The sequence below is a fragment of the Oryctolagus cuniculus genome, chromosome 6, assembly GCF_964237555.1.
Source record: "Oryctolagus cuniculus chromosome 6, mOryCun1.1, whole genome shotgun sequence".
NCBI lineage: Eukaryota > Metazoa > Chordata > Mammalia > Lagomorpha > Leporidae > Oryctolagus > Oryctolagus cuniculus.
In genome coordinates this window covers 77,819,135-77,841,641 of record NC_091437.1, presented here as the reverse complement: position 1 = coordinate 77,841,641, position 22,507 = coordinate 77,819,135, and positions in this window count along the sequence as shown.

The window sequence follows — 22,507 nt, the reverse complement described above, 5'->3', positions numbered from 1 at the left end:
GCCAATGAATGTACTATTTATCTTTCATAGAAATGTTTAAAAATAATTCATTAAAGGCTGTGGGGGATAAAATAAAGACAAATTCTCCCCCAACATTATTCACAAAATTATATTTTCAATAAAATTCTTAGAGTAAGGTATAAACATCTAATTTTATGGAAAAATCATTCTTATATAATGACCTTTGTTTGAATTCATTGTGTAAAGCAATGAATTCACCATTTTTAAGCCTATCATCAATAGAAAGTATCTAAAATGCCCCATGCTTTTTTACATTTTTTTAAGATTGATTGTTTGAAAGTCAGAATTATAGAGAGAAGGAGAGACAGAAAGAGAGAGAGAGAGAGATCATCTATCCACTTGTTCCTTCCCTAGATGGCCACAAAGGCCAGGACTGGGCCAGGCCGTAGTCAGAAGCCAGGAGTTTCTTCCAGGTCTCTCACTTGGTTATCAGGGGCCTAAGCACTTGAGCCATCTTCTGCTGCTTTTCCCAGGACATTAACAAGGAGCTGGATTGGAAGTGGAGCATCCAGGACATGAACTAGCACCCATTTGGGATGTGAGCATTGCTTTACCTGCTACACCACAATGCCAGCTCCAATACCATATGATTTCTAAGAATTATAATTTTGCGGTCAAATCTTAAACATCAAATACCTTGGATTGTCAGACCTTGTTTTGTTTTGATCTGTTATATCATTATGAAGCCTCAGTTCACCCACCTCAATCATTTTGCATAGGGGCAGTCATTGTGACACAGTGGGTTAAGCTGCCTGTTGGGACACTCACTTTCTATACAAACCCTATTATTCTACTCTCCAGCTTCCTACTGTTGAATCCTGGGAGGCAGCAGGTGATAGCTCTAGTATCTGTGTCTCTGTCACCCATGTGGGAGATCTGAATGGAGTTTCTGGCTCCTGGCTTATGCTTGGCCTAGCACTGGCTGTTGTAGATATAGATATTTGGGGAGTGAACCAGTGAATGGAATCTCTCTCTCTCCCTCTGCCCTTCTTTCGCTCTGCCTTAAAATAGATGAAAATAAATAAGTGAACATTTTTAAAAGAAAATAATAATTTTGCTAAAAAGCAATAATTATCAAATGACTTCCTTTTGAACATTTGTGTCTTTATATTTGTTTCTTTGATTTCTTCCTTGAGATTGCCTTTCTCCTCTAAATCTACTTCTCTGTGCCACCCACTAGCTATTAAATTTAGCATTTAGAAATATCTAGAGGACTTTTCTGTTCTGGCGAGCAAGGAGTTCAGATTCGAAGGCACTCTTACCCACATTTCCATGATCGCCATTTACTTTGGAATAGAGATTAGAAACACAAAGGGGACTTGGGCATCAAACGTCATGTTAGAAAGAAGACTATATTGAGTTGTTCATGGGCTAATTCCCTACTGATGCTAGGAACAAAGGAAATAATAACCAGGGCATTTTTCAGGAGAAAAAGTAATAATGATATCGAATACATTTTAAGTATGGACATGAGTCTAATGTACCTTGATATTTATTATTGTGATGTTTTTGAATATACAGACCTATAAAATAACAATTATTAAATGAGATGCCAAATTGTATCTCTTTCTGCTTCCTACATATATGTTTCCACCACCCTAAAGATAATTTGTAGCCTTACCTTTACACTTTGCTATGCTTCTGTATACTTACACTGTGTATATCATAAGTTTTTCTAAATAATTGGTATTATACTAAACATCTTCTTTCCTCGCTAGGTTTTATTCACATTATGTTTTTAAGAGTTATACATGTTGTTTCAAGTAAATCTGGTCCATACACATCAAATGCAATAACTATATTTGCTTAGGTATTTCACTTTTTTGAAAGCTTTTATTTAATAAATATAAATTTAATAGGCATAGCTTTTTGGAATGTAGTGGTTCTTTCCCCCATACCCAGTTTCCCACCCCTACTCCCATCCCACCTCCTACACCCTCTCCCATCTCATTCCTTATTGATTCATTTTTAATTGTCTTTATATACAGAAGATTAACTCTATGCTAAGTAAAGATTTCATCAGTTTGCACCCACATAGACACACAAAGTATAAAGTACTGTTTGAAGAATAGTTTTACTGTTAATTCTCATACTCACCTTATTTCTAATTTTAGTCACTTGCAGAGGCGTTGCAACCAACATGTACCATTTGCCATCTGTTTACTTGTACCTTTTTCAAGTAATTGTGTTTTCTGTGATCATCTTGTAAAAAGAATGTAACTGGATTTTTGTAATTTAGCCAATGTAAGAATATCTCTTAGTAATTTTCACTGCTCTATTGTATTGTAGGGATATATTCTGGTTTTCTACCAAATAGTTCGTGTGTTTTATTTAACACACGTGATTTCTTTTCTTTTCATCCTGTTTTGAATTGGTTTGACCAAATCTTTATATTTCCTACTTTTTTTCCTATGATTTGGGAGTTATAGATAACATCTCATTTTTTTAATTTTTTAACTTTTATTTAATGAATATACATTTCCAAAGTACAGCTTATGGATTACAATGGCTTCCCCCCCATAACTTCCCTCCCACCCGTAACACTCCCTTCTCCTGCTCCCTCTCCCCTTCCATTCACATCAAGATTCATTTTCAATTCTCTTTATATACAGAAGATAGTTTAGCATATATTAAGTAAAGGTTTCAACAGTTTGCACCCACATAGAAACACAAAGTGAAAAATTTTGTTTGAGTACTAGTTATAGCATTAAATCTCAATGTACAGCACACTAAAGACAAAGATCCTACATGAGGAGTAAGTGCACAGTGACTCCTGTTATTGACTTAACAAATTGACACTCTTGTTTATGGTATCAGTAATCACCCTAGGCTCTTATCATGAGTTGCCAAGGCTATGGAAGCTTTTTGAGTTCACCGACTCTGATCATATTTAGACAAGGTCATAGTCAAAGTGGAAGTTCTCTCCTCCCTTCAGAGAAAGGTACCTCCTTCTTTGATGACCTGTTCTTTCCAGTGGGATCTCACTCGCGGAGATCTTTCATTTAGGTGTTTTTGTTTTTGTTTTTGTTTTTGTTTTTGTTTGTTTCCAGAGTGTCTTGGCTTTCCATGCCTGAAATACTCTCATGGGCTTTTCAGCCAGATCTGCATGCCTTAAGGGCTGATTCTGAGGCCAGAGTGCTGTTTAGGACATCTGCCATTCTATGAGTCTGCTGTGTATCTCACTTCCCATGTTGGATCATTCTCTCCCTTTTTGATTCTATTGGTTAGTATTTGCAGACACTAGTCTTGTTTATGTGATCCTTTTGACTCTTAATCCTTTCATTATGATCAATTGTGAGCAGAAATTGATCACTGGGACTAGTGAGATGGCATTGGTACATGCCACCTTGTTGGGATTGAACTGGAATCCCCTGGTATGTCCATTTTTATAAGTGATACCTTTAACATTTACCATAAGTTAATTTGACAAATTCTAAAGTTAGTTAGTATTCATGTAAGAGATCAAAAGTATGACAGCCCCAAATATTCCATTTGGCATAGGATTCTTTTGAGTTGAATTTATTTGAGATTGACCTATACAATAAAGTTTTTCCTAGAAATTTCTTATCTGCTTAATAGTGGAAAACTCTAAGAAACAAGGTGAACCATAAATTCCCTTTCCTGGAGAAGTTTTAGGGTCATGAAGAAGATGGAATGTTGGTGCCAAAATGGACCTGCACAAACAAACCTAACTCCATTGGTTTTCTCCACGAATTTACCTCCCCAAAGTTTGCGGCCCTGGAGCCTTCCTTTTTCTTGTCAGTTCTCTACATGTATCATTCTTTGTTAATGTGCTGAGTTAACCCACATTGTAACCACCCCGCTGAATTACTGGACACTGAATTTCTCTTGCCTGTTTGTACATTGTATGTATGAACAAATTCTGCTTTGCCTTGCTCACTTGTCTTTTTTTTAGTGATTTTATTTATATATTTGAAATGCAGAGTTAAAGAATGAAGAAAAGAAACAGAGGTCATCCATCTGCTGGTTCAGTCCCCAGATGGCCCCAACAGCTGGGGCTGGGCAAGGACAAAGCCAGAAGCCAGGAGCTTCTTTCAGGTCTCCCATGTGGGTGGCAGAGGCCCAAACACTTGAGCCATTTTCCAGTGCTTTTCCAGGTCATTAGCGGGGAGCTGAATCAGAAGTAAAACAGCCAGGGCATGAACCAGAGTCCATATGGGATGCCCATAATGCAGGCAGAAGCTTTACCTGCTCTGCCACAACACTGGCCCCACTCTGTTTATCTTCAAGCAGTCTAATTTGGAGGGGTCCAGCTGGAGAAAGATTTTTTTTCCTCCCCTATGATCATCACTCCTATACTTAATGAATGTTCATCTCAGATGTGACCAATGAAAGTAAAAAATGATGCACTACCCAGGGGATGGACACAAGGGACAGATTAGCAAGGGAATTCATTCCAGAAAGTAGGCCTGGAGTCTAATTATGGATCTCTCTATCATCAGGATTATAACACTTACCTAGGAGGATTCCACAATTACCAAGAACCAAGGCTTGCTCTGTGTACCCTGTTTATCCTTTACCATGCAAGAGTCACAGTCCTTGCTCCATTGCATGCTGGGTGTGTGTATTGGTAGGTGATTTGTATCTTACTTCATAGGTACTAAGGTATGAAAAAAAATCATGACTTAACAAAGAAGGCTGTGCATCAAATGGAGATAGCAGAATTTCAGGTGAAGACAATAGGTGCATAAGAGTTGAGTTGTTCATTTTAAAGAAGAAAGTATTATTAGACATTTAATTTCTATAACAAAATGCCTGAGGCAGGTTACTTTAAAAAGAGGAAAGGTTTATTTTGATTTAGCGTTCTGAAAGTAAACTGTCCAGAAAACACAGCCCAGGCACTTACAGTGACCCCCTAGACTACATCACTGGTGGCAGTGGACATGCATCTTTGTGTGGTCTCTCTCTTTCTTTCTCCTTACAGATCTACTAGGATTCAATCTTGAGGACTATTCCCTAAGGACCTAATCTAATCTAATCCAATCACTTCCTAAAAGATCACTTTTAAACACCATAGTTGCATTTTTTCCATTGCCTTAATACCATTACCATATGACTTTTGGGATTTAATTGCTGCATGAGTTTGGGTGGACAAATCATATTCAAATCACAGCATAGGATGATGGCTTTTACATATGTGAAATACAATTATGAATGGACACAGAGTGACCTTTCAGATGAAGCCTGTTAGCTGTTCACCAAGATCTGTATCTCCTTCTTCTTAGCCACACAAATGAGTTCTGTATTTAGATATGGACAGGCGAGTGAGCTCTGTACATTCTAATGTGAACTCAAGTGGTATGTACAAATTCTAGTCACAGCCCAGAAGATTGTTTTTGTGCTCCTTTTTGCTCTTTTGCCATCAGTCTTATAGGAAATATTTGAGTCCCTGAATTATTGAATGAGAGAAAGCTGTCCACCAAAAGGCAACTCTAGTGTTGGATAGCAATTACGTCTGGAAAATTCAGTAGCTGGAGATCTGTTAACACTTTGTTATAGCCAATGTAAAGTAATCATCCCATTTATTCATATCTATTTATGACTTTTAACTTAATTTACTTTCAGTTACTTTATTAATGTACAACTTGCATAAAAGAAGAATCTCTTTGCCGGCGCCGCGGCTCACTAGGCTAATCCTCCGCCTTGTGGCGCCGGCACACCGGGTTCTAGTCCCTCTAGTCCCGGTCAGGGCGCCAGATTCTGTCCCAGTTGCCCCTCTTCCAGGCCAGCTCTCTGCTGTGGCCAGGGAGTGCAGTGGAGGATGGCCCAAGTACTTGGACCCTGCACCTCATGGGAGACCAGGAGAAGTACCTGGCTCCTGCCTTCGGATCAGTGCGGTGCGCCGGCTGCAGCGGCCATTGGAGGGTGAACCAATGGCAAAGGAAGACCTTTCTCTCTGTCTCTCTCTCTCACTGTCCACTCTGCCTGTCCAAAAAAAAAAAAAAAAAAAAAAAAACTCTTTAAATCAGTGTACAGTTTGATGAGTTTTGACAAAGACACACTATTGTGTAATCAACACTACAATCAAGATATAAATACTCCCATCACCCCAAACTCCAGAATAGTCCCTCAGGTCCTGTTGCACTCAATATCATTTCTCTACTCATAACCTCTAGCAAAAATAGAGATCTATACTGTATCACTATAGTTTTTTTTTCAGGAATTTCATATAAATGAAATGATGTAGAATAAGTATTTCTTTTTTAAAAAGATTTACTTATTTATTTGAAAGTCAGAGTTACACAGAGAGGGAGAAACATAAAGAGAAGGAGAGATATTTTCCAAAACTGGTTCACTCCCCCAGTGGCCTCAGTGACCAGAACTAGGCCAGGCCAAAACCAAGAGTCAGGAGCTTCATCTGGGTCTCCCAGATGAAACATTTGGGCCATCTTCTGCTGATTTCCCAGGTGCATTAGCAGGGAGATGGATCAGAGGTGGAGCACTGGGACTTGAACAGGCGCCCATATGTTATGCTGCCATTGCTGGTGGCAGCTTAACCCTCCACACCAAGATGCTGGCCCCAGAATATAGTATTTCTATATACAGCAAATCTTGTTAAATATAATGCATTTGAAAGCAATCCATGTTGCTTAGTATATCAGTAGTTTATTCACTTATGTTATAAACATTGTATAGATGTACCAACATTTGCTTATCCATTTACCACTAATGGACATAAGTTTAATTTCTAGCTTTTTCTATTGATTAGAAAATACTATGAAAATTCATTTGCAAGTCTTTCTGGGGATATATATTTTAATTTTTCTTGGGAATATAGGAGTAAATTGCTACACTGTAATCATATGGAAAGTGGATGTTTGTGTCGTAAGAAACAAAATGGGGCAGGTGTTGTGAAACAATGGGTTAAGCTGCGACTTGGGAGTGCCACATCCCATATCAGAGTGCCAGTTCAATTCTTGGCTACTTTGCTGATGATTTAACTCCCTGTTCATTTGCCTGGGAAGCAGCAGATGATGGCCTAAGTATGTTAGTCCCTGCCACCAGTGTGGATAGCTGGATGGAGTTCCTGACTGCTGGCTTCAGCCTGGCCAGCATGACTGTGCAGGCCATTTGGGGGAATTGGCCAGTGTATGGAAGGTTTCTCTCTTACTTTTTTTCTCTCTCTCCACTCTCTTTCTCTGTCACTCTGCCTTTCAATTTAAATACCTAAATAATTATTTTTAGAAAGAAAGTAGCAAAATTAGTTTGAAAATGGCTGTACCATTTTGCATTCTGACCAGAAATATGTGAGAGTTCCAATTGTTCCATATTCTTTCTAAACCTAATATTGTCATATTGTCTACATGAGCCACTCTGTTGGTTTTGTAGGTTTATGTGATGTAATTTTAATTTATGTTTCCAGTGGCTAATGATGGTAAAGATATTTTCCTGATCATCTTTATCATTCAATTAACTTCTCTGGTGAAATATCTCAAATCTTGTGCCCATTTAAAAAATGCATGCTGTTTGATTCATTATTAAATTGAGTCCTTTGTATATTTTAGACATAAGTCCTTTCTCAAATATGTGTTTCATGTGTGGTTTGCTTTTTCATTTACCTGAAAATGTCATTAAAAGACTATAAGTTTTTAATCTGATGAAGTCAAATTCACCAGAAACATTTTATTTTATTGTTTGCACTTTTTGTATTATGTTTAAAATTTTTTGGCCTAACTCAAAATCACAAAGCCTCCCATTTTTCTCAGAGGTTATGTAATTATAGCTTTTGTGTGCAGTTCTATTATTTAATTCTAGTTAATTACTTATATGTTGTTAATTGGTTGAATTGGGTCTCACCAAGAAAATACACTGAAGTCTTAAATCCCAGTATCTCAGAACATGCTCTTATTTTAAAATTAATTTACTGAAGCTATAACTAATTAAGATGAGGTCATAAGGTCATACTGGATTGGGACAGGCATCATGGCACAGCAAGTTAAACAGCCTCTTGGGATGCCTGGATCAAATATCAGAAGGACTACCTGTGATCAAGTCTTGCCTCTACTTCTAATCCAGCTTCTTTCTGATGCACACTCTGGGTGGCAGCCAGTGGCAGTCCAAGTACTTGATCCTGCCACCCACATGGGAGACCTAGACAGAGTTCCAGGCTCCTGGCTTTGGCCTGGCCCAGCTCCAGCCATTGTAGGCATTTGGAGAGTGAACCAGCAGATAGAAAATCTGTGTGTGTGTGTGTGTGTGTGTGTATAAAATATAGGCACAGGCATAGTGAAATAGGCACAGAAAGAAGATAGTCACATGAAGACACAAATACCTATAAGAAAACATCATGTAACAACAAAAACAGAGATTGGAATGATGTGGCTATAAGTCAAAGAAAACCAAAAGTTGCTGGCCATTACCAGAAGCTATCGAAGAGACATAAAACAAATTCTTCCATTGTTCCTTTAGCTCCAGTATGGCTTCGTCAACACCTTTATTGTATACTTCTAGCCTCCAAGTTGTAAAAGAATAAGGTTTTTATTTTAAGTCACTAATTCATTGTAGTTTGCTGTGATAAGCCTGTGAATCTAATACAGATTTGGATAATTGGAAGAAATATCTTAAAAACAGACATGATGTTGGAATTAGATAGAGTTTGGAAGAACTTTCGGGTTCATGATAGGAAAAACTCAGGTTGCTTTGTGAGGACTGTTGGTAGAAATATGTATGGTAAATGATATTGTGGTGAAACCCAAATAAAATAGGAGAGCTGTAAAGAAAGTGCCTATTATCTCAGAAAATACATGCATTGTCATGAACAGAAAGTTGCTAAGAATATGAACATTAAATATGATCCTGCTGAGATTTAAGATAGAAATGAAATGCATGTTATTGGAAACTAGATGAAAAATGATCCTTATTATAAAGTGGCAGAAAAGTGTCTGAGTTGTAGTCTACTATTTTGTGGGAAGTAGAGCTTAAAAGCGATAAACTTTTATGCTTAACCAAGGAAATTTTTAAGAAAAATTGTGGAAGACAGCCTGGGTTTTCTTGGCATTTATTGTAAAATGTGGAGTGGGGGGGGGTGCAATGAATTGTCCAACAAAAGGAACCAATTCTTCCTTTTTTTAAGATTTATTTATTTGTGGGGAGCAACTGAGACTAGGCTAAGTTACTGGAATTAAGACTTATTCTATGCATCTGCTCTCCCACAATATGGCGCTGGGAGAGGAGGAAACAGCTTCTACACAGCTGCCTCCAGTTCAACCAATAAACTGTAGGACCTGCTCCTGATTGGAGGAGAGCAGCGTACTCGGCGTGGGGTAGCAGAGTTGGGATTGGTGGAAGAGGACTATAAAGGAGGAGAGAGACAACATGCACCAGGAACATCTATCTGAAGGAACACCTGTGCAGCCCCCGAGAGAGCCGGCTGGCGGTGTGCCGCTCCCCCGCGGAAGTGGGGAAAGTGGCAGGGGGAACCGCCCTTCCATGGAGGTGGAAGGGACGGTAGCCAACCAGGGAAGAACCAGCAGCAAACACGGGAGGGCTGAGCAGACAAAAGAACAGCGCAGGGTCCTGTGTCGTTCCTCCACGAAAAGGGGGAGCGACATTTATTTACTTGAGAGACAGAGAGAGGTCTTCCATCTTCTGGTTCACTCCTCAAATGACTGCAATGGCCAGAGCTCAGCTAATCTGAAGCCTGGAGCCAGAAATTTCCTCCGTATCTCCCACGTGGGTACAGGAGCCCAAGTACTTGGACCATCCTCCACTGCTTTTCCAGGCCAAATCAAAGAGCTGGATCAGAAGTGGAGTAGCCAGGACTCGAACTGGCGCCCATATGGGATGCTGGTGCTGTAGGCAGATACCTTTTACACTACACCACAGCACCAGGCCCAGGAATCAATTCTTGATGATTTGGAAAATGTTCAGACTCTCTAAATGGCATGACCTAGTAGTAATATCAAGGGTGTGACTGAATAATTAACTATTTGCTAATGAAATTAGGCATGTGATTTAGGGGTCTAGTTATCTCAGAAGGGCCCAGAAAGACATTTGATCATCCACAAAGTATCTGTATTTAATGGTGTGGATCCCATAAACAACCCAGAAGATTGAAACATTTTTGAGAATTTTATATCATATTATATTATATCATATTATAGTCTGGAATGAAAAGTACAGAGACAAAATGAAATGAAGAAATAATGGTTCTAAGCGCAGAGCCTTGAATACAGAGACCTTGTCTGACAGGACGCACTCACGGGGAGGGGCTACTGCCTTAGTTAAAATGTATGCAGCAATAATCCAGGACCCAAGAGGCATGAACACCTCTGTGAACCTGGGACTGAGCAGTTGGGGCTACCTCTGTGAGCCCAGAGGAAAGAGTATAAAGTCACAAAGAATTATTCTTAGGCCTTGGACTCTAATAGTATTTTCCTGTTGAGTTGCAAATTTGATTTAGATTGGTGACCACTGTTTTTCTTTCCAATATCTCAAGTTTGAAGTGAGAATGTCTGTGTTATGTCTGACTCATCATTGTGCCTTGAAAGTATTTTATAGTTTTTTTTTAACTTTTATTTAATGAATATAAATTTCCAAAGTACGACTTATGGATTACAATGGCTTCCCCCCCATACTGTCCCTCCCACCCACAACCCTCCCCTTTCCCACTCCCTCTCCCCTTCCATTCACATCAAGATTCATTTTCGATTCTCTTAATATACAGAAGATCAGCTTAGCATACATTAAGTAAGGATTTCAACAGTTTGCTCCCACACAGAAACATAAAGTGAAAAATAATAGATGATTTTTTTTAAATGATGATGAAATCAGATCAGACCTATTGTCATGTTTAATCCCAGTGAGAGTCAAGTTGGGAATTGATAATTTCTTTTTTTTTTTTTACAGAAGATCAGTTTAGTATGCATTAAGTAAAGATTTCAACAGTTTGTACCCCCATAGAAACACAAAGTGAAATATATTGTTTGAGTACTCGTTTATAGGTTTTAAAGGTTAACACACATAGAGGAATTTCTTCTCAGATAACCACACTCAGAGTCTGTCTCACCCATGTTTGATTTAGAATCTGAGATTTCAGATTTTTAAAAATTATTATATTTAAATGAGATTTTGGACTAAGAATTGATACTGAAATGCGCTAAGCCTTTGGAAGATGATGGGATATAGTGACTGGATTTTTTCACATGGGAAGGACATGAATTTTAGAAGGCCAAAGGTGGAGTGTTATTGATTATGTCCCCCAAAGAAGATACATTGGAATCTTAACCCTCAGTACCTCATAATATGACCTTATTCGAAAATTAGGTTTTGCAGATGTAATTAGTTAAGATGAGGTCATGGTAGAGCAGGGCAAGTTCTTAATTCAGTATGTCTGGTGTCTTTAAAGAAGAGAAAAACACAGACACAAGAAGCAGAGGGACCTTAGTCAAGGAAAGCCACAGAGAACTAGGGGAGGATGCTATGTGATAACAGAGGACAAGAATGGAGTGACTTGGCTGCAAGGCAAGGAACACCAAGAATTGCAAATAAAACCTGCAGCTGGGTAGAGGCATGAAACCTGTTCTTTCCTACAGACTTCAGATAGAGCCTGGCTCTGCCTGGACTTTGACTTCTAGCACTTAGAACTTGACAGAGTAAGTTTCTGTTATCTGAAGTCACAAGTTTGCAGTACTTTGATATAGCAACCCTAGAAAGCTATTATTTATATTGTGAGGTAAGGATTATGATTCACTCTTTTTTGTGTTCCAACAACATGTGCTGAAAATAGACCCTTTTTCAATTACATATCTTGCCAGCTTCATGGAAAAATCTCTCTTCCACTTAATGGATTTATGTGTCTATTCTTTATCTTTATCACTATTCTTAATTACTCTAGCTTTATAGTACATCTTAAAATCAGGTAGTTTAAATCCACCAACTTTGTATTTTTTCTTTCCAAAAATGTTCTGGCTATTCTATTTCAATATTTTAATTTGAGGGCTCTGTGCTGTGGTGTAGTGGGTAAAGCCACCGCCTGCAGTGCCAGCATTCCCTAAGGGTGCTGGTTCGAGTCCCAAATGCTCCTCTTCTGATCCAGCAATATGATATGGCTTGGGAAAGCAGTGGAAGATGGCTCATGTCCTTGGGCCCCTGTACCCAGAAGAAGCTCCTGGCTCCTAGCTTCAGATCAGCACAGCTCCGGCTGTTGTGGCCATCTGGGGAGTGAACCAGTGGATGAAAGACCTCTCTCTCTCTCTCCCACTGCCTCTCTGTAGCTCAGCCCTTCAAATAAAATAAATCTTTAAAAAAATTTGAATTTGAATATAAAATTTAGTTTCAGATTCTGTTTCTAAAAAAATGTCTTTTCATTTCAGTTGGGGGTGTTTTGAACTTATAGATCAATTTGGTGATTTATTTCTTAAAAATATTGTCTCCAAAATCATGAAAATACTGCTCATATAGTCTTCCATTTGATCTCCTTTAATTTTTGTAATTTTTACACACTTGTTGCTAAATTTATAATTCAGTAAAGAATATATTTTAAAGATACTGAAAAAATGTTTTCACATCAATACAGAAATAATACAGAAATACAATTCATTTGAATATATAGACCTTTTATCCAAAGTCACTGATAAATGTGCATATTAACACTAGTAGCATTTTTATAAATTTTGTTTACATAAGTAAGGACTTTTACGTAAGTGATAATATTGTCTTATTAATAAAGAAATGTTTACTTCTATTTTTACAATACAAAGGAATGTTATTACTTTCCCCCAGACCATTGTAAAATAGAAGCATAAGTGAAATTTTTTTAGATCATCAAGAGAGAATTGACATTTCACCATTAAATATTATATAATTTAGGTAGTTTCAGAGATGTACTTTATTATGTTGGGAAGATTTTTTTACTATTTCTAATTGTTGAGAGTATTTAACATGAATGGCTATTAAATGATTTTTTTCCTGCTTCTATTGAGATAATAATATGGTTTTTCTTTTTTCAGGCTATTTACTGGGTGAATTATATTGTTTAACTTTTTTAATATTGAACCAAACATTCATTTCTGAAATAAATGCACCTCAGATATGATTTTTCTTTTCTGAATATGATGAATTTTACATACCAAAATGTCCTTAAGAATTTTCAGAGCTATATTCATTCATAATTTTTAAAATCTGCAGTACGATTAGTTAGCTTTAGTATCAGAATAATGCTTGCCCCATTAAAGACTTGAGAAGTGCTAATTCCTCTTACATTTTTTTTTGGAAAAGTTTGTGCAAGAATACTTCAAAAGATTTGCGGAAAATGGAATTAAAATATCTTTACTTTGATGCAAAAAGCTTTGAAATCTATACACAGTTTTTTCTAATGTGACTTTTCCATTAAATTTTTGAAATAGCACAGATTTCACATATTTTTACACCAAAAATAAACATATTTTTTAATTTCATTTTCCTTGAACTTTTTAAATACCCTCATAATATAATTCATTACTTTTTGCTCACATGTTTAGCAGAATTCCTTGCCAGAATCATTTGTTTATACTTTCTTCTTGGAAATGTTTTAAGTTAAAATGTAAGTTCTTTTCAATAGATACTGAGATATCCTGTTGATTTTTACTTTACCAAGAACTGTTAACTTTATATCATTCAGCAAAGTTGTCCATTTCATCTAAGTTAATGAATTTGTTGAAATAAAATATAATACTCCTTATTAATCTTTTAATGTCTCTTGGTCTGTAGTGAAGTCACATTTTTCAGTCCCAATGTCATTAATTTCCTTTTTATAAATATATTTTTCTTTATCAATATATTGAGATGTTGATACATTTTGTTTATTTCTTTTCAAAACCAGCTTTGTTTTTGCTAATTTTCTCTGTTGCTGGTCTACATTATGTTTTCCTAGTTTTATCTTCACTATTTCTTTTTTCTTTTTGAATATTTTAAATTTAATTTTCTATACTTTATCTTGTTTAGAGGAAGCTGAAATCATTGATTTAAAACATTGTAAAAACTTCACATATCTTTTTTTCATTTTCATTAATTTCAAAATATATCCTTTTTTTAAGATTTATTTTATTTATTTGAAAGTCAGAGTTACAGAGAGAGGTAGAGACAAAGAGAGAGGTCTTCCATCCACTGGTTCACTCCCCAGATGGCTGCAACGGCTTGTGCTTTGCCGATCTGAAGCCAGGAGACAGGAGCTTCCTCTGAGTTTCCCACGTGGGTGTAGGGGCTCAAGGATTTGGGCCATCTTCCACTGCTATCCCAGGCCATAGCAGAGAGCTGGATTGGAAGTAGAGCAGCCAGGACTAGAACCGGCGCCCATATGGGATGCTGGTGCTTCAGGCCAGGGCGTTAACCCGCTGCACCACAGTGTACCTTCTAAATATTTGGGGTTCAGAATTTATTAAAAGTTACAGTAGGTCAAAAATACATGTGTAGTTTAGTGGATAGGTCACATGTAATTGAGGGTTGATTTATTTATTTGAAAAGCAGAGCAACAGGGAGATAGGAAAATACAGAAAGAGATAAGAAATATCTTCTGTCTCTACTTCACTTCCTAAATGCCTACAACAGCCAGTCCTGGGCCAGACCAAAGCCAGGAGCCATAAACTCCATCATGATCTCCCACATGAGTGGTGAGGACCCAAATACTTGGCTCATGGTCAACTGCCTTCCAGGGCATTAGCAGCAAGCTGGACTAGAAATGGAGCAGCTGGAGCTAAAACTGGCATTCCAATATGGGATGCCAATGTCGCAAGTGGCAGTTTAAACTGCTGTACTGCCGTTCCAGGATGTGAGGGGTTGGGGGAAGTGGGTAATACGTAAGTGAAAGATAGTATTCTGCTGTTGTGAATGAATTAATCTGAAAGATCCATTAGCTCATTAGCTGAAAATGTTACTGGTTTTCTGTATACTTAGTTGATCATTTACTGAAAAAGGAGTATTTAAGTCTGCGATTCTGATTTGACTCTTCTTTTGGTTCTATCAAATTTTTATTTTGTGTTATTATAAGACCCTGTTATAGGTCATACATGTTTAGGATAATTAGGTCTTCTTAATGCATTGATCCCATTATTTATGAAATTTCTTTACCCTGATAATATTAACTTTTAAAAATCTACTTTGATATAAAACAGCCAATCCATATTTTTTAAATATTAGCATGACATATCTTCTGCTATCATTTACTTTTAACCTAAATGTATGTTTATATTTAAAATAGATATCTTACAGAAAGCAAAGAACTGGCTCTTACTTTTTACCTGATATGATGGTCTTTTCCTTTACAAATAAATAGTTTATACTACTTATGTTTACTGTAATTATTGATATGGTTGAGTCTAAGCTACTGCATTGTTTTTTCTTTCTGTTTGTACCATCTGGTTCTTATTCTTCTTTCCCTCCCTTTTCTGTTTTCTCCAGTATTGAATATAATTATGATTTATTTAACTGCCACTACTAATGCTTTTAGTGTGTCACTCTAAGTTGTTTTATTTCACTTTTAATTATATTTTAGAATCTTATTGTCTACCTTCAGAAAATGCTAAGCACTTTGTGACTAGTGTAGGAATATAGTGTTCCATTTTCTCCATCTTATTGGTATGCTATTATTTTCACACATTGTGTTTCTATATGTGTTGTACTTGAAATGCTGCTGTATACTTTGGAGAAATTTAAAAATTAGAGAAATTTTTTTAATCCACATATTTGTCATTTCTGAACACACTTCTTTCCTTTGTGTTAATTTCCATCTGGAATCATTCTGTTACTGCATAAGCAATGTCTTTTTTTCTTTTTTTGTTAAGATTTTTTTATTGGGACCAGCGCTGTAGCATAGTGGGTAAAGCTGCCATCTGCAATGCCGGCATCCCATATGGGCACCAGTTCAGGTCCCAGCTGTTCCACTTCCAATCCATCTCTCTGCTATGGCCTGGGAAAGCAGTCAAAGATGGTTGAAGTGCTTGGGCCCTAAACCCACGTAGGAGACCACAAAGAAGCCCCTGGCTCCTGGCTTTAGATCAGCATGGCTCTGGCCTTTGCAGCCAACTGGGGAGTGAACCAGAAGGCTGAAGATCTCTCTCTTTCTCTCTTTCTTTTTTTTTCTTTCTTTCTTTTTTTTTTTTTTTTTTTTTTTTGACAGGCAGAGTTAGACAGTGAGAGAGAGAGAGAGAGACAGAGAGAAAGGTCTTCCTTCCATTGGTTCACCCTCTAAATGGCCGCCATGGCCACCAAGCTGCCCTGATCCGAAGGCAGGATCCAGGCGCTTCCTCCTGGTCTCCCATGTGGGTGCAGGGCCCAAGCACTTGGGCCATCCTCCACTGCGCTCCCAGGCCACATCAGAGAGCTGGACTGGAAGAAGAGCAACTGGGACAGAACTGGCACCCCAACGGGGACTAGGACCCTGAGTACCAGCGTCACAGGCAGAGGATTAGCCTAGTGAGCTGTGGCACCAGCCCAAGACCTCTCTAAGACTTTTATCTATTTATTTGAAAGAGTTACACGGAGAGGGGGAGAGAGAGAGAGAGGTCTTTCATCCCCTGGTTCACTCCCCAATCGACTGTGCTGATCCAAAGCCAGGAGCTTCTTTCAGGTCTCCCACACTGGGGCAAGGGCCCAAGAACTTGGGCCAACTTCTACTGCTTTCCCAGGCCATAGCAGATAGCTAGATCAGAAGTGGATCAGCCAGGACTCAAATTGGCACTCATATGGGATGCCGGCACTGCAGGCAGTGTCTTTATCCACTACGCCACAATGCTGGCTCAAAGCAGTATCTTAATATTTTTTTCTTTAACATAATTTTATTTTATTCCATCCATTTAAAAATGATTTATTTAATTTAATTTCATTTGAAAGGCAGAGAGACAGAGAACTCCGATCTGTTAATTCAATACTCAAAAGCACTCAATAGTCAGGGCTGGATCAGGCCAAAACCAGGAACCTAGAACTGTCTGGCTCTACTTCATGGGTGACTAGGACCCACATACTTGAGTCATCACCTGCTACCCTCCAGGATACATATTAGCAGGGAGCTGGAATCAAAAGTGCAGCTGAAACTAGGACCCAAGTCCTCTGACATGGAATGTGGGTGTGCCAAGCAGTATCTTAATCACTACACGAATGCCTACCCAAATATTTTTTATATTTCAAGCCTCAAGCAATGAAGTCTGTCAAGTTTTGTTTGTCTAGGGGCCAGTGTTGTGGTGTAGTGGGTAAAGCCACTGCCTGCAATGCCCGCATTCAATGTGGGTGCCTGTTCAAGTCCCAACTGCTCCACTTCAGATCCAGCTCTCTGCTATGGCCTGGGAAAGCAGTAGAAGATGCTACAAGCACTTGGGCCCCTGCACTCATATGGGAGACCTGGAAGAAGCTCCTGGCTCCTGGCTTTGGATTGGCTCAGCTCCGGCCGTTGCATCCAACTGAAGAGTAAACTAGCGGTTGGAAGACCTCTCTCTCTCTCTCTCTCTTTCTCCCTCCCCTCTCTCTGACCTTCAAATAAATAAATAAATATTTAAAAAAAATTTGTTTGTCTGAGGGTCTTATTTCACTTCCGTTTTGAAAGACACATATTTCTAAATCCAAGTTGGAAGCTTTTATTTATCAGTGCATTAAAGATGCTGTTCCAAGGTGAACATTTGGCACAGCAGCTGTCGCTTGGAACACCTGCATCCTGTTGTAGAGTGTGAGGTTCAAGTCTCAGCTACTTTGCTTCCAATCCAGCTTCTTGTCAGTGTGCACACTGGAAGACACTAGGTGATGTCTCAAGTAATTGGATCCCTGACATCCATAGGCAAGACCCAGATTGAGTTCTGGGCTCCTGGCTTTGGCCTGGTCCAGCTTTGGCTGTTGCAAGCATTTAGAGAATGAACCATCAGATGGGAAAATTTCCTCTCTCTCTCTCTCTCTCTCTCTCTCTCACACACACACACACACACACACTTTCAAATAAAACTAAAATAAATTAATGAACCTTTAATAGTAAAGATTCTGTTTCACCATATTCTGGCTTGAATTGCCTCTAATGAGAAATTGTCAGTTATTCCTTTCTTTATTCTGCAATACACAACATGATTTTTCTTCCTCTGACTACTACTAATATTTTCTCTTCATCAGAGGCTTACAGTAATTCAAATTCCTTGGACATTTTATTTATATTTATTATGTTTGTGCTCACTGATCTTGGGTCTATAGATTTGGCTTACTTCTTTTATTTAAAATTGTTTAAAAATTAGTTTTTGAAATCGTTTTTGCTCCCCCCGTCAAATCCTTCTGAGATTCCAATCAAATGTATGTTAGACTACTTGATATTTTCCCATGGGTCATTAATCTTGTATACATAATTTTAAAATCTTTCTCTTGTCCGTGCTTAATTTTCTTCTTTTTTAAAATTATTTTGTTATATTCATTTATTTATTTGAAAGGCAAAATGACACACACAAACAACATACAGAAAGAGAGAGAGAAGAGAGACAGAGAGAGATAGACAGGAGCTTCCATTCGCTGGTTTATTCTCCAAATGGCCATAATAACCAGAGCTAGGCCAGGCTGAAGCAGGAAGCCAGGAATTCCATCCAGATCTCCACAGACTGGCAGGGTTGGGCCATTATCTGCTGTTTCCCAGGTACTTTAGCAGAGATACAGAACAAAAGTAGAGCAGCCAGGACTCCAACAAGTACTGTGATGTGGGATAACAAGTGGCAGATTAACATGCTAAACCACCCTCTGTGGGTATAATATATTGCTCTTCCTTAAAGATCACAGATCTTTTGTTCTAATCTATAATTAGTTCCACAAGGTACATTTTCCATTTCAAATGTTGTATTTTTCATTTCTTGATTATCAAGTTGGGCATTTTAGATTTTCTGTTTTTCTCCTTATCATATTAATGTTTTTGTTTAGGTCATTGAGTTTATGAACACTCTTTTAACGTCCTTTATCCCACCATCTTTGTATCTTTGCTATTCATGAATCCACCCATGCTTACTGATTTTTTTTCTTCTGGTTATGGATAGTGTTTTCCTACTTACCTGCATGCTTGGCAATTTTATATGAAATTCTAGACATTGCTAATTTTATGTCTTTAATGTTAAATTTTTTTCTTCTTTTAAAGGGTATTAAAATTTGTTCTGGGTCAGGCATCATGACACGGTTGCTTGCGTGGATTGCTTGTGTGGGACCAAGACTCACCTCTGCTTCCATTCCACCTTCTTTTTAATGTGCACTCTTGGAGGCAGCAGATGATGATTCAAGTAATTGGCTCCCTGCCACCAGAGGGGATATGGGTGAAGTTCCTGGCTTCTGGATTCAACCTGACCCAGCCAACAGATGGAAATTCCACTCTCTCCTTCCCCAACTTGCTTTTCAAATTATAAATAAATAAAATTTAGAGAAAAAGAAAGTACACTAAAATAAATAAATGTATGAATAAGGTACATTATTTAGGGGATGGTTTGATTCTTTGGAGGCTTGTTTTTATTCTTTGTTTAGATAGATCAGAGAAGTTTAAAGTGGTCTAGGACTACTTAGTCCCAATTCTCAATACCATGGATTGAATTATGTGCTCCTGAAGTCCTAGCCTTCATTTTGAGTAGACTTGAACATAGGGCTTTTAGGAGCTGCTGAATGTTAAATGACTTGTTAAGAATCAGGCTCCAATCTAATAGTATTGGCGGATTTCTAAGAAGAGGAAAAGTAAGGTCAAGAGGTCTCTCCCTCTCCATGTACATTCACCAAAGGAAGGTTTAGTGAGGAATCAGTGAAGGCAAAGCCAGCTGGGCAGAGCTCACCACAACTCAGCCTTTCAGGACCTTGATCTTGGGCCCCAGTTTCCTTAACTATGAAGAAATAAATGTTTGTTGCTTAAGACTCCTGGTTTACTACAGTATTTGTTATGGTAGCCTAGTTTAACATACTAAAGCAATTCTATTTAAGACCTATGATTGAACATGTTCATGCGTAAAAGTCTGATTTAAGCACAAGTTGCTCCCAGCACTGTGTGAACTCTAAACACCATTTGATCTGTTTTCTGGTGGTTTTTTCAATGCCTGCCAAAGACTCAAGGATCTCTCTGTAGGTCTTCCTTTTTTTAAAAAAAAAAAAAAAAAAATTCATCCCTGTTCCAGTCTCTCTCTCTAATTTTACCTGCCTCAAGCTCCTTGAACTCCAGTCTTTCCCATCTCAATTCTGACAGACTTCCAGGCTCTGCCTCAGTATCCTCATCGGTAGAGAAAATTACCTCCAGGCAGTAAACTGGAGCACTTACAGATAGACCATGTGTTTCCCTTCTTTCCAGCTCATTCTCCCTTCCAAGGTCTGAAAGCAGTTGTTTTCCATTTTTTGAATGACATTAAAGTTTGTGAATAGAGAGCAGAGGACTTTGCATTCAATTGTTCATGAATACAACTGAATTTTAAAAGTATTCCACAAAAGTTTCTATAAATTTTAATTGATGTTTAACTTTTTTGCTAAAAATTGTATAGTTAATGTTTAAATTTTTTTTGCTAAAAATTTTTTCTGGGGCCAGTGCTGTGGCATAGCGGGTTAAGCCGCCGCCTGCAGTGCTGGCTTCCCATATGGGCATCAGTTCATGCTCTGGTTGCTCCATTTCTGACCCAGGTCTTTGCTGTGGCCTGGGAAAGCAGTAGAAGATGGCCCAAGTCCTTGGGCCCCTGCCCTTGCGTGGGAGATCTGGAAGAAGCTTCTGGCTCCTGGCTTCCGATCAGTGCAGCTCCGGCCTGTTGCAGCCAATTGGGGAGCGATCCAGCACATGGAAGACCTGTCTCTCTCTTTCTCTCTCTCTCTCTCTCTCTGCCTCTCCTTCTCTCTCTGTGTAACTCTGACTTTCAAATAATTAATTAAATATTATAAAAATTGTATCTTATTATTGTGCTGAATGATGGGTTATTAATATAAGGTTAGTATTACAGATTTTTCTGTCTTTACCCAACAACTAAACCCAAGGACTTGAGATAGTCTATGACATTTACTTTAGAACAGAGGGGAAGCAAGTAATGCAATCAAAACAATAAAACCTCACAAGACTTTCTAAATATTGTGAGATAAATCTATCACTAATGTTCAAAGTTTAAGGGGATCCAGTTGCCTATAAAATAAAATTTGTTATAAAGTGGAATGATAAATTTCAATTACAAAGTAATTTCAATTACAAAGTAATAATAGGACAAAAAAATAATTCTGAGATGTCCTAAATTCAGTTATAGGCCAGAAGATGGAGGAGAGAAAAATGTAAGAGGAGTTTATTTTAATTGACAGTTTCAGGGTACAGCAACAAAGAGGAAAGCAAAAAAAGAAAACTGTCCCACATGCCTTTCTTGTAGGAACCTGAAGATCAGTCATCAAGGGTCCATTGGATTCTGCTTCAAAACCAATGTACAAAGAAGCAGCAACCTCGTGCCTTTATGGATTAACCTGCTATCCTGAGACCTTCGACTTTGTATTGTGCAGCCCCTGTTATCTACAGCCAGTGTGGTTCAATGTAATCTTTTGCTTTCCTCACCTCAAATGTTCATTCTAAAATACTCTGACTTCTTAGATGCAGTAGATATTTTCCCAACTGTCTGGCCATGCTGGCAGTGGCTTGAGGAATTTCTTACAGTACCAGTCTTATCTTTTGGCCAGCATCTGCAACAACTCAAGGTATCTGTCTCTGAAATTTTGTTTAATTCATAGGAGGAGAAAAGGTCTATTTGCTCTTTACTACTTGATTTAATTATATTAAATGTAACTATCTTAATGCAAAAGCTCTCCTAACTTTAAAGTATCACAGCTGATTCAACATCCAGATCAATTTCATTGCAGCATTCAATTCACACACACAAAAACAATCCTTTCACTCTCTGTGACCTGGTCACATAATCTTTGCTTCTCCTTTGGGTGGAAGCCTGCATCTAACTTGCCAAGGGGTTCAGCAGGCCAAACAGCAGCAGAGAGAAGCTCTTGTCCCTCTCCTGGTGGTGGAGTGCCCCAACAACCTTTCTCACAGCTGAAAAAGAGGGGCACCCAAATGCCATATACCTTTTTTTGGAAGCTTTTGCCATATATTGATTTAGTGCTCACAATAAAGTCACAGTACCAGCTGCACATTTCACATGAGACCTCATAGAAATGATGTCAAAACTTATTTATTCATTGTTTAAAGGTATTTTTGACCTGAAAAGCACAAACAATACAAACTGAACCCTTTAACCTCTAACAGTTTAAGAATCTACCAAGTTAGTCCCAATAAACAAAGATATTACTTACATCTGTACTGGACTTATTTTTTTATCTAGTGAGATACAATCAGACTATTTACATGTTCTGGGATAAATACCATTATAGACATGTGCCTTGTAGGATGTTGTAGGACAGAGTTTATGTCCCTGTGACCAAAATATGCCTGAGACATAGAATTATTCTGTGTATTTGCTAAGTAAATGAATTACAAGATTTTGGCATTTAACAAACTCATCTTGTCTGAATAAACATTTCTTAGACATTTACTGCATAGCACATA